The sequence below is a fragment of the Athene cunicularia genome, assembly GCF_003259725.1.
Source record: "Athene cunicularia isolate RWA chromosome Z unlocalized genomic scaffold, athCun1 chrZ_part1, whole genome shotgun sequence".
Lineage (NCBI taxonomy): Eukaryota > Metazoa > Chordata > Aves > Strigiformes > Strigidae > Athene > Athene cunicularia.
This window is the reverse complement of record NW_020799142.1, coordinates 13,137,548-13,151,074: the sequence shown is the minus strand read 5'-3', so window position 1 is coordinate 13,151,074 and position 13,527 is coordinate 13,137,548. Positions and strand designations below refer to the sequence as shown.

At 37.1% G+C, this 13,527-nt stretch overlaps 1 protein-coding gene across 12 annotated transcripts in view; it reads left to right on the top strand.

The window, feature by feature from the left end:
- Positions 1 to 6: 6 nt before the first annotated feature.
- ERBIN (erbb2 interacting protein) overlaps positions 7 to 13,527 on the top strand; it is a 127,699-nt gene continuing 114,178 nt past the window's right edge. For 5 of the 12 annotated variants that reach the window (XM_026865472.1, XM_026865474.1, XM_026865471.1 and 2 more), the window contains exon 1: positions 28 to 135. The gene's annotated coding sequence lies outside the window, so the exon portion shown is untranslated. Of the gene's footprint in view, positions 136 to 302; positions 574 to 5,248; positions 5,400 to 13,527 lie in introns of all 12 variants that reach the window. The other 7 variants (XM_026865470.1, XM_026865468.1, XM_026865465.1 and 4 more) reach the window with 5 other exon arrangements.

Sequence of the window (13,527 nt, the reverse complement as noted above, 5' to 3'; positions counted from 1 at the left end):
CCTCCCGCCTCTCGTCTCTTCTCTTCTGCCCCCGTCCCCCTTTACGAGAAGCAAACTCGATTGGATTTAATACATTTTCTTGGGGGCAGAAAAAACTCTGCCTGCTGGATCTGGTTTAGACGCCCGACAGACAAGGTAAATTAAATGGAGAAGGCTTGGGGAGTAGCAGCGGCAGCAGCAACAACAACAACAGAAAAAATCCTTCCTCTGCTGAAGGGGGTGGGGAAAAAGGAAGGAGTTCGAGCTTCATTTTGATATCCTGTTTTTGGCCTTTATTTTTCTGTGTTTTCCGCCTTGCACAGTTTAGCAGTCCTTTGTGTTTCTCTTCTCTCGCCGAAATGCTGTTTATATGAACGTAGTCGCTGGTTTCATGGAGACTAAGGGAAGAGTCTGGGGAGACGGAAAGTTTTTAAGCTTCTCAGACACAGAAGTTTCTTTGTTCGGTTGGAGAAGGTATTGAACTGAAAGTGATCGACTCTGCGACTCCGCTGCTTCAGCTCCTTCCCTTCCAAAACGATCGCTAACCCTGCGAGCATAATTAACTTCTCGTGAAATAAGAAAATCCTAGAGGAGGTAGTGTCTTTTATTTAATCGAAAGATCTTGATGGTTGGCTCTGCCTCTGTCTGCCGTTTCTTGTTTGTCTTTTCCGTTGTTTTGTGGAATATCGGTTGGTGTCTGGCCAGTCGTCTTCAGTCAGGATAGCTGCTAAATTTCTTTATAAAACATGCCCCCGTAGTCTTCTATAAATGCTGTCGCAGTTTTTCCCCTCGACTGCTGCCGCCACCTCTTCCTCCCCTCCGCCCCCTCTCTGTCCTCAAGATGACGAGTTGGACCGCATATTTTTCAGCTTGTATAGGAGAGGTCTGTATTGCATTTTGATTCTTGCAAAGTTTATCTAAAAACTCCATTTAAAAAAAAAAAAAAAAGAGTAGCTAGTGGTGTGACTACCTAAAAGTATGTGCAATTGAACCTGCGAGTTAGGGTATCTGCCTTTGGTTTTGATGACCACTTTATAATTTTTTAAAGGAGTCCCGTTTGAACCTGTTGGAAGGGAAATTAAATGTGAAGTTTTGGTGTAAGGTTTTGTACCGCTGATGCTTGTTAAGTTATGCCAACTAACTAGTTGCGTGTAGTGAAAGCACTATTGCTCACCAGAGGTCCATTTCACATGCCTCAAAGAAGCAATTATCAGTTCTTTCTTGAAGGCAAGGAATTTCTTATATTGTGAATGCTTTAAATGAACTAGAAGCCATATCTCTGTGCTAGCTTATTTAAATTTTTGTCAAATTTGAAAACACCATGTTGGTCAGATAGCATGTGTGTTCTTCAGTCTCTCAAGTGTCTGACGTGTTGGTATTTCTGAGGCTTGGGCAAAGTAATTTCTATTCAAAATTTTTAACACTCCTGCATATGTAGTTCTTTAACAGCATCAAGTAGTGTAGTGTTTGAGGAAAAAATTACTAATCCAACTCCATCTGATACACCATGAGGAAAAATGTTAACATTTAACTGACCTGAAGTGGCTTCAGCGGTTGATAACAAGTAAATCATTTGCCTTGCAATTTATAAACTTACCTTTCCAGGCAGCAATAAGTGTTATTTATTTTTCGGCATCAGAAGGGGCTGAACAAAATAAATGACAGTGAACTTCTGTTTTCTTATACATTTGATTCTTGGCAGAAAAGCAATGAAGTCTAAATAGAGTAATCCTTTTACAAAGAACGATCACTTTCCAAAGCCGTGTTTCAGTCCCAATAATGACTCTAGATTCTTGGGGGGGGCATGGGGGGGGGTGGGGAATTGTAGCAGTGCATGACAAATTTAGTTGTAAACCACTATGTTCGTAATGGATGCAATTTTGTTTCTTTTCAGACCTTTTGTGTTTCTCATGATGCACTTGATATTTTTCAATGCCACGCAGAATAATAGATCTTTGTAGTGGAGCCACAACTTTTTTATGCTAGTGTTTTGTCACCATGGTAGCTATAGATAAGGCCCTTTTTAATGATGAAAGTGTAATTCAGTACTTCTTACAGCTAATGGTTGCATCATAGAATGCCATTCATGTCATTAATATAGTTTAGGAGTTATGAAGGAGTGTTTTTTTTTCTCAAGATCAACCATCTCAACTAAAAATCAGTCTGATGTTGATATTCAGATGAATAAAATGGTTTAAGTATACACATGGTAGCTCATGTTGCTTGAAACAGCACTTCCATAGCAATGTGTTGATGGCTTGGGAAAATACTCTTTTGACCTGGTTGTTCCTTGCTCATGAATTAAATTAAGCTCAAATAAACATTGGTAAGTTTAAGTAGGTACACCCACAGTCAAAGAGCTAGAAGTTACAGTATATGGCATGTTATGGAATATGATTGTCATTAGGATGATAATCATATTAGTAAAAATACAAATACTTACAAATGTCTTACTAATAATCTGTCCAGTAGATAATATTTGGTATAACTGTAGTGCTCTGTAGGGTATCTATTTGCACATCACATTCATGTAGAATTGATGAGGGGGCTCCATGGCGAAAGTAGTATTGAGCAAGTTTGCATGGTGTATTAAGCTGGTGGTGTAAGAAAACAGTGTTACGGTTTGTTCTGAATGTAATTTTTTCAGTCTGTAGTCCCAGGCGTAAAGAGCCATGCTTGGAACATCAGAGCTGAGGAAAGGCTTGTGCATATGTAACATACATCATGTGTAGAGTGTTAGCAATAGGTTCTAGAAATGGGGGATAGAAGAAAATTCCTCAACTCTGCTTTCCTGTAAGGGTGTAATGAATCACTGGCTGTCTGCTTTGTTTTCTTGTTTTGTTTTTATCCCTCCTGCTCCCAAGCGAAAAGGAAAATCTTCTGGGGAAAATGTTACAGAAAGATCAAATGGTTGATATGTCATCTCTTCAGCAGATTCTCCCTGTGGAATAACCTGATCTGCTAAAGGAGGGTCTGACATTTACTCCACATGGAGGATTACAAGTCTAACCTTTTCCAAATGACTAACCAGCTGAGTTGTTGGAAAAGCTGCTCTTACAGATAATGAAAGTAGTAGACTGTATTCCTGTGTGAGCAAGTTTATGGTGACAGTTGATGTAGGTAGTTACATGCAAATTATCTGGAAAATGAAGATTTAGCAACATATCTATTTTACCTTGTCAACTTTTGAGTAAGTAAAACAGTATGTCAGACAACACTTTTCACATCAGAATGAAAACATTAACGGTAACATGTTTATCAGTTTGTGTAGTAAACAGTCAATAGATAACTGACCCCCATCTCATATTTAGAAAGTGTAGTGTTTGTGGTAACCTGTTAACACTGCTAGCTTAGTGTTTTTTGAACATCTGTGAAGTCCAGTGCATACTTGTGAAGTATAGGTTATGCCTTCTACAACTTCTAAAAGTTTAACTGATTTGGGGAATTTTGTTTAATGTTTTGAATGCATAGGGAGTATCTTAGTGTTCTAACTTATGAACATCTCTGTGGCTACTCTCATGGCAGACTCTGGTCCAGTTCTGGACAAGAAGTAACTGGGTTTTGGTGGGATTGGGGCTTCTCAAAGCTTTAAACATGGATTTCCCACTATCCGTATAGTTATCTTCATGTCTTGGGGAGCAGCTACAGTGTGCCACTGCAATTTCCAACTGGTGGCATGCAGAGCCCACTGTATGGTTATTGTCTCCTGCTGAGTAAGTATAGGTAAAACTGAGTGAGCCCAAATAACACTTCCTAGTGTACTTTAGTAATAGTTAATTGTTAAGCAATTCTATTAAGTTTAAAAGGGGACAGGTGATATAGTGAGTTGACTAATGAAAAGGTGGGTATATTTGGGGTTTTTTGAAGGTTTTTTTTGTTGTAAAAAGATTACTTGATTGAAATACAACCTTTATTTGTAATTAAGAATACAGTGTTCAAGTATTGTGAGTAAAGCCTTATAAATGTTAAGATTGGAAAGTAACGATGCTGATTTGGGAGAGATTTGTAAATCTGCCTAAGAAAAATGGAAAAAGTGAATGTTGGTATGCTGGAATTGGTAGTATTTTTATCGTATAGTAATCTTGGAATAATTCTTCTTTTTTACTGCTGCTCCCTCATTAGTTACCAGATTTTAAGATACTTGTTTCTCTGATGCTTAAATTTCAATATGGATATTTGGCTTATTACTCTGTTTAGTTTCGTCTCTACTTCCTCTGAAGGTGATACAGAAGCATGATATTTCAACAGTATATTGCACCTTCCACCTTTAAAAATACATTGTGACTTTGCATAATTGAGAAATAAAGCTAAGGAAACCTCTTCATTTGGTCTAAATGAAACCAAACTGAAGTATACTTAAGTTGGAGAACTTGAGCATTGTGACTAACTTCTCTAGGGTAGTCAAAAAGTAGGTAGTTCTTTTCTGAATGTGGAACTAATTTGTAGAAACTTGATCCTGAGTGATAATTATACACAGGAACAAAAAGTGATGATTAAGCAGAGTCTGAGGATAGTGTGTACAATATTGGCTGCTATGGCTGTCCTGCAAGTTGTAATAATGTAAGAAGGTAACCAGACCTTTGGAGTGTCTTGTGTTCGAAGGCTCAATCTTGTTAGGTAAGATTGTATGTGCTCCCCTCTCATCTATACATTTCAGTAGATAATGAGTGGGATGGCTATGCTCTCCTATGCTATTTTTTGACATGGTCAGGGAAACATTAGGTAACAAGTATGCAACTCTGATTAAGGTAGGCAGGGGAGTGCTTTGTGCTTTGTTCAGTATAGGTCAATGATTAGGCAGAGGCTAAACTGTAAAGATTACTTAAACAGTAATGACAACTTCTGTCCCCATAAGGGCAAATCTGCCAGACCTAAGGGAAGTGATTCAAAAATTCACAACTTTTTTCATAGTTTCTCAATTTTTAAATATCCAATATTATACGCTTTTGCATCTCTTGTAAAGAGAACTGTGGTCTCAAACTTTTGTTTCACACTTTTGTATAATTGAATTCTGCAAGCACAAGGCTATATTGTATATGCAAAGTAAAACAACTGCTAAAAGCAACTGTTCTTTAAGATTCCCTTATTTAGATGCACATTGTGAGAATAGTAACTGGAAGAAACTGTAGATCAGTATCTTCAGAGTGTTCAGTTTAGAATTCACTGGGTGCATGAGCTTCTTTTCCAAACAAAGAAGTCTTCTAAGCATGATGCATTCTCCACGTTTGTATAGTTCGATATGTGTAGTGCTGTGCTTCATGTCTTGTAGACCCCATCATGAAGTTGGCTGGGTTGGAATGAACAGAGTTAACATAGACATGGTCCAGGTAGTGAGTGGTCTGACTGTTCTGGACTATCACCACTTCCAGTGGGAGAGACTGCAGCTGTTTGAATAGAACTTCCTTTCTAGGAACAAACAGGTAGGAAGGAAATACTTTTTTTAGAGTGTTGAATTTTGTGTTCTCTTGATCTTAAAACTGTACTTCTGAAGTACATGGTTGGGGTATAGTTGTCGTCTTGCGAGCTCTTAGTGCTCAGTGGCTACTTCTTGTGTCAGTTGTCTGGGACTAATTTTAGGAGCAGAAGTAGCTCTGAAGTGGTTCGAAGTGTTAGTAAAAGTTACAAATATTTCAAGTGAAACACTTAAAACTTATTTGGAATGGTGGTATGTCCATGTGAAGTGGCAAAGGCCTTATTCTCCTTGGTGTGGAAAGCTCCAGTGTTAGTAACTAAATTTAAAATGTTTGAAGTTCTGTTAGTATATTAAAGGTACCTGCAGAAAGATGATCCTGGTGTCTGAAAAGTTTCATGTTCTTCCTTAGTTCTCTGTCCCATAATATGGGGTGTAAGTTTACTATAGTAGCAGAAATAATTTTCTCAGCTTTCTTTGCTCTCCTTGTTCAGATTTTCAGTACATGTCATCTTCTAAAACTTCCAAGCTTCCTAAGAAGGAGAGGAGAGGGCACAGATGCTTCAAGCTACATCAGTATATCTGAACAAACATCTGAAATGTAGTGCCAGATGCCTGTAAATGTCAGTCACAGGTTCAGTCATCCAATATTACTGTGGATGTCATCTTAAGTTTTTGGATGATGGAAAGTATTTTCAGGCTTGTCTGGAAGACTTCTGGTAGGCTGCTAAGAAATTTTCTGAGAACTGCTGCTTTTTTTCCCACATGTGACTAGCCCTCCTGGCATTACTATCCCTTGGGGCAGAAATGATAGTTTAGAAGATCAGCCCAATTGTCAACAATTTGATCAGATCACTGCAGGTTTTCTGTCTTTACTTACAGCTAACCCTGAGGATAGGATGGAGGTTTATACTTGAAACTGGATATTGGAGAACTCTTAAATAATGATACTAATGCAAATTATAGGTTTTTTCCTCTGTGGGAATGTTATGCTTAACAATCTGTACGTGCTTATGCATGATTGTGGTTAAATGAAAAAACTTGGCTGCAAATGTATTTACAAGGTTGAAGCCTGTATTTTCAGTAAAGTGTGGCAGCATAGCAGTCTAAATATTTCATGACTTAAATGGTCTGTAAATACTCACTTTCCATGCTTGTCCTACAGAGTACAATATGCAGGTGTTGAATTTACTTAGTTTCCACTTTGGCCCATGAGGTAGGTATACTGAAGGAGGAGCAGAACATGCTGTGCACTGGTATGTTGCTGCTGATAAATTTGCTTGTTGTGATAAATTAGTCTGTGGTGACCTGGAATCTCAACTTGGGAGTTAGCTCCTTTTAGGAGAACATACTCATTTTGTGTTAGTTCTGGTCGCATAATCAAGTGATATTCACCCTGGAGCTGCAGGTCATTTGATTTCTGAGGTGCTCTGTATTTTTGGGGGGTTGGCAATAAAGTTAATCACTGAGGGAGAAAATTCAAAAGTTCACATCTTTATGATTCATAGTTGCCCCACCTTTATATCATTTTTTCAGTTGCATGTTAGTAAAGTTATACAGGGTGATTTATTGTAAGTAATGAATTCTTTAGTATATTTCCTTCTGGGAGGAATTACAGGCAGAGAGAATCAAGCATAGAGTGCTAGAAAATAATACTTAGAACAAACCTAGAATTTTACTTTAAGGTCACTTTTGTTGGTTCACATATGGGTGTTGGGAAACTATTAAAAATGAGGTAACAATTAAGGACTCAACACCAAGTAAGAAGAGAAGAAAAAGGTAGTTAAACCTGTGCATTTCCATTCTTTCTGGGAATGTGAAAGGAAGGGGAAATCAATTGAAACTCTGAATTTGGCAAGCCATCTGGCTCTGATTCTCATGGCTAAGATCAGAAATGTTGATAGAGGGGAGGGAGAAATTATCAGAGCTTTATTGTTTTATAGTATTGTTTAGTACGTCTTATTCGGACGCTTTTTTCTGAACAGTGTTTTGTGAGGGAGGGAGCGTTCTGTGTCTGTTAGAAAACCCTGTTCTTCCAGTGCATTTTTCTTAATCTAGACATTAATGCTTTGGGTCCAGTACCAGAGAGTTCATCTAAATAAATGAAATTACAAACCGTACAAGCACCAGAAAAGCCAGATAGACTTAAAATAGACTTTGAGAATAATTTGCTCTTCTGCTTGCATTTATCTGGGTGAGCTCCCCTTTTTTTTTTTTTCAAGGAACACTTGTTTTTCTTGCTTTACTGAAGCAAAGCAGAAGTGTTGAGGATCATGGCATTCTTGTATGCTTTTTGTAACGCTGCTTTTACTTGAGAAAAGACGAGCTGGCAAACGTTTCTGTGGGATTTTCCTGTGGGATCTGTGGGAGAGGTATTGTCAAGATTTCATATGTCCTGTGGTCTTTCATGACATTAGTGTTACTGAATTGGTTTTGCAGCAGCAGCCTGTGACTTGTCAAGGGAAAGGTTATGGCCCTGTCAATGGAGCAGGTTAAAAGAAAGCGTTCTGGAATGGGAGAGAAACTTGTTTTTAATCAGTACTTTTTTCTTGTCCTCTTTCTTCTCCCTCTGCAGACACCAGCTGATCAAGAACAACAAGTTGTTCTTTAAACTTTTAAAAAAGGTACTTGCTTTCTCTCATTTGTCCCAGACAAAGTGTGTGCCTGCTGATTTCCACTGAACTCAAATATGTTATTTCATCATTTTAGATCTATAGATCACCCATCATTCCATTTGTGTTAAATCTTTAAGTTTCAGTCTCAGAGTATCAAATATCTACAAAGGCATAACCTTCAATCAGAATCAGAATGTTACTTATTTTCCCCAAACCTGTATTAATCTGGTTTTAATCTTTGAAAAATCAGAAGGGAAATTTACACTGGACAATTCAAATATTTTGAAATCACAGTTATGAAATTTTTTGAAATTCCTGCATTGTGCTATTCAGTTCTGTTTTCCTATTTGGAGAACAAGAAACTGACATGTTAATAATAAGTCAGCATGGCAGTGTCCCACTTTTTACTTCAGTAGTGTCAAAGTAGTGTTGTACCTTTTTTTTTTTCCTTGCTAGAAAGCACAGGATGTCAGAAGTTAAGTAACACTTTAAGCTAAGTTATTAAATAACCTTTGAATTCAGTTTTGAAGCTATAATTTGCAGTGTGATGAAGGAAAATCTTAGTTCTATGTAAACCTTCTGTCAGGTGAAAAACTTGCTTTTGACTTTAGATAGTGGATTATTATCTATGTTGGTAACAGCACTTTAAGAGAAACTGTACTTGATTATAATTGTCTAAATTCCAAGTAATTTGTAAAATTTTTATTGTAAGCAGTATGCTGTCATTCTTCTTTATCTAAAGAGGGAAAAATACTTTGGAAACCATTCAAGAATAGCCTTCTGTTAATTTTTTTGTAACAGTTGCTTATCTGATTTCCAAAATGCCTGATGTAGTAAAATAAAAATAACAGCTCTTCTTTTCTCTTTAATCATCATCTGTTGGCTTAGAGCAACACAAGAAGTAAGTACAGAGAAAAACTTTAGTGCAAAAAAAATTAGGTTAAATGTTTCATTACTGTGTTGGGAGTGAAAAGACATTATTACTTTGCAAAAATCTAATGCACATTGTGAGAGCAAAACCAAGTAAATGGAGGACAAGAATAACGGTGCTTAGCCACATAGGAGATATGAAGAGTCTTGTAGTTACAACCACAGTTCCTGCAAAGAAGAGTAATTCTTGTACTTCATAATTGTGAGCAACTAATTGGAATGGATCAGGATTTATGTATCAGTTGTCAAATTAGTGTAGAAGAAAACAACAGAGTTCAGGGATTCATTTCTTTAGCCAGGACAGTAACTCTTAAAACTACTAAGAATATTGAGCTAATATATGTTGCAATTATTGTATAAACTAGAGGGAGAAGATGCTTAGAATCTGAAAAGTGCTCTTTTTTTAAAAAAATACTTTTGCTTTCTATAGAAATAGTGACTACTACTTATCTTAGCAGTGAAAAAGGTGTATTAAAGTAAAACTCTTTTAAAAGCTGCATTGTAAATGTAGCTTACTTAGTACTGTATTTTATACTAAACAGATGTAAAGGCAAAAACTAAACCAGCTTCTTGAGGTAAGACAAGACAGACCAGAAGTGTTCTTTGAGGAAATATTGTAAAGCAAAATGGAAGTCCAGTTATATGTGCTCTTTAAGTAGTGACTTTCATTAGGGCACTGCATAGTGTTTTAAGTGTCAGAGTGCATCTTTATATGTGTGTTTTGGTAGGAAAAATGTTTTTGAAATTTAACAGTCTACAAATGAGGAATGAACACAGATATCCACATGCACTACTCTTTATTTGAACTCTGATCTATGAATGTGTTTCCTTTTGTGTTACTGTTACACAGACTGAATTGTCTAATCTGTCTAGGTTGGGTGCAGCAGTTTTTCTGGGCAGTTTATCCACCTTACTAGCTAGAGGTTTTGAATATGGTTCCTCCTCCCATGTCCCCGACCTCTGCTTGCTTTGTATCTCAATCTCATATTGTTTTGGGCCAGCTGTTTTCTTCTGACCTGTGTTGTTTTATCCATCCTAGTTTTAGCTAGGAATTGCTGCAATTACTTTTTTTGGGGGGAGTGCATATAAAGCAGGGCATCAGGGGCTGTTTTGTTCTATTATGTGGACCACACAATTTAGAAAGCAAAATAGCTAAGTAACCAGAAATAGTTTCATTTTCTCTCTTTCTGTTTTCATTGTGCTGTTACATGTTGCAGATTGCCTGAATTCATCTGTAGGCAAAATAGATGGAGTCTGGTAAATAGAGGAGAACTTTTCTCGTATATTGAAATACTGCATATTTACAGCAGTGCAGCTTGCTTGTTTAAAAACCTTTGGTATTTGCTGCAGATGGCTTCATAGTCTTAAGGAGTGGCTTCCTGGCTGCATTGTACATGAAGTGCCAAACACGATGAGAGCAGTTTTGTTCTGGAATGCCAAAATACATTGAATCCATTCAGGAAGCAACATATGTCAAATGAATAAAAATATTGCACTTATGTGAAACAGTATGTGGTAGTTAAAGTTTTTCAAATCTGCTTTCTTTCCTGAATTAAGGTGTTAAAAAAGACTCTTAGCATTAAATACCAACTGCTGGCTTACACTTGCAGTATTTTCACTATCAGTTGTTTCCTCATACCCTATTTTTTCTCTTGATTAATATATGCCATAGATGGAAACTGAAACATGAAAGCTATCAATAGGAGTGATGTATAGGAAAGAGATTATTATGTTTTCCTCCTTGGATATCTTTGCCTGTGCACTGTATACAGGTTTTTGGTGGGGGGGTTCTGGATGTTGGGTGCTGGTTTTTTCTTTCCTTTTTTTTTTTGAAGGCTAATATCTTACATGTTTCTTTACATCCTTATGAGAGCTGTATGTAATTGCTAGATACCATGGGTAGAAACTAGGGTTGATGAATATAAAAATGAGCATTGAAAGATGTTGCTCTGACCACACTCTAATTCCAGAAAGTTCTCGAGACCAAAGGGGGAACATTTTCAACTAATAGCTCCAAGTATTGCAGGATGCTATTATGATAAAGAAGCAACCCAGGGCAGGGTGAGTTTTGTTGCATATTACTTCCTTGTTTGCAGAGGAGGTGGTAGTCTACACTTTGATTTGTCCCAGTTGGAAGGCAAAGATATTAAAAATTGCACTGACACTAAAATACACGTGTCTCTAGAAGCTGTAATTCCATCTGATCAGTTTCTAACTAATACTTTGCATTGATTTTTATCTAAAATAATTTGAAAGCCTTGGTTTTATAGCTTTTAAACCCAGAGGAATGAAGTATGTATCTTTATGGCATTTCTGCTTGTCCTTTCTGAGTGTTGTTTCTCTTGTTTGTTTTTTCTCTTCCATCACTGTAATTAGGCACACAGTTAAAAATTAACTTCAGTTAATTATCTTACATAAGGTCTTTATTGCTGTTCTGTCTTGTATAAGAAGGGATGAGGTCCCTGAAAGAGGACAGAGGGAGAGCAAATGTTTTTGTAGCCGTGGAAGGCATAGGTTTATTTAAATATTTAATAATAAAGTAGTTTCATCTGGAGCCTGACTGTTGCAGAGGCATTTCTATGCTCTTTCTATGCATATCATTTCTATGCTCTTTCTAGTTATATTAAGGGCTCGGTTGTGAAGCAGAGTTGGAAGCTTGGTATGTTCCTGTCTCCTGGATTGAAAGAAGAGATGCTGCTGTTTCTTTTTCTGTTTTAAATTCTACCCTTCCAGCTGAAATTTTTAACTGTACTATGGTAGTGATAACACCAACTGAGGATGTGCTCATCTGCTGAGAGATGAGACATACAGTCCAAAACAACAGTTACTTGTTTGTGAGTAGATCCACATCAGCTGGGTTCTCATGTCTTTTGTATTTGTTTTGACAGTCCAGATGTCTTCCCTGATTGTGATGTATGTTAGTTTGTCTAGTTTCAGCCTTCTTTGAGATATTTATGAGAGAGTTTATAGCAAACATGTTCAGGTATACAAGAGCTTTCCTCCTTCTCAGCCTTCATTATACTGTGAAGTGTGGTGTTTCTCTTCATTCTAGTTACCAAATTTTGTGTTTTGTGAATGAATAGTGGTCCTGCTAGCCAAAGGGAGCCCTGACCTGCTCAAGTGCAATTCATTCCACTGTTTCTGCTAGTCTCCCAGGTATCAGTGGCTACAGCACTGTTCTGTAGCTATTGAATTGTAGAAGTACCAGAAATAATACTGCAAAGAAATGTTCTTTTAGGTCTATGTTTTCCTTCTGTCCTTTTGTGCTTCTGAAATGTACTTCTGGTACACCATAGCAAGTGTCTATGGGTGTCCTCCTCCTCTCTCCACCTTAGAGATACCAGTTATTTCTCTAGAGTCTGACCTGGTTTGCTGTCATTTTCAGTGTGAGATACCAAGTTAAAACTCATTCCCCATTCAGTCCTCATCATACCTAGTAACAAGAATTCATTTTCAAATCAACTTGGAAATCAGTTCACACATCTGTGTTCAGGTTGGACTTGCTACTACAAACCCTTATCTTAATACAAGGTTGAGTTTTGCCATTCAGAACCTGTAAATGGTGGCAAATTGCAGTATGTTTGCAACAGTTACAGGACATAGTCTTTTCTCACTGTTTGACCAACTTAAACTCTCATCAAAGCCCTTGTCATTTCTAGTTTTAATAGACAAATGAGGCTATGGAATCTGCTGACTTTTTTCCCCTCTTTGGAGTTCAAAACAAATTTTCTGCTAACATCTTTCTATGCTGTTGATAGCATTGAAGAAACAAGTTCATGGATTTACCCAGTATCTTTCTTGTTACCTCTCCATTAAACAGTTGGTTTGCTTTTTTTTTTTCAAGTACTTTGCAACTTAATTCTGCTCTCTGTGATTTAATTAACCATGATATACAATTGATGTGACTTTCAAAAGTATATTGGCTGTTATGATTTGTTTCAGTCTTGTGTTTTCTTCTTGAACATGTCCCTTCTCCCTAGGCTCTCTAAGACATTGATAATGTTGATTTGCAAGCAGACCAGGGATGGCATATTGGAAGAATTTTTTTTTTAATTAAAAAAAACGCAAGCTGTCTGCATTTCTTCCTGTCAGTATTTACTGTTAAGTGTGTTTTTTCAGGTGTATGATGTGCTGATTAGTTTATTAATAGGAGAGGCAGTAGAAGAGGAATTTGGGTGAGAAGCTTGTGTGCAGAGAGACTTGCTTTATATTCAGACACCTAATGCTTAACAGAAATTATCTCATTACATGGACTTCATATGGGAGAAATCGTCTTTCCTGCTAAGACTGAAAGTAGGATGCATTCAGCTCCAATAGGTATCATCAGCTATGAAGTGGCAGCTTCTGGTGCTATGGAAACTTCACATGCATCTTGTGTATCTTCAGTTACTTTATAAGAGCACTGGGACAGATGAAAGATGCATCTGGATCAGTGGCACTGTGGTGTTTCAAGTCTCAATTTCTCTTTTTATGAATCTTTTCAATATTCAGGGTTTGAATTACAGGTTGATACTCACTGAATATTTTTCTACAATTTAAAAAAAATCTTAATATTACAATTAGCCTCAGCTGAACAATTGGAAGTCTTTTATC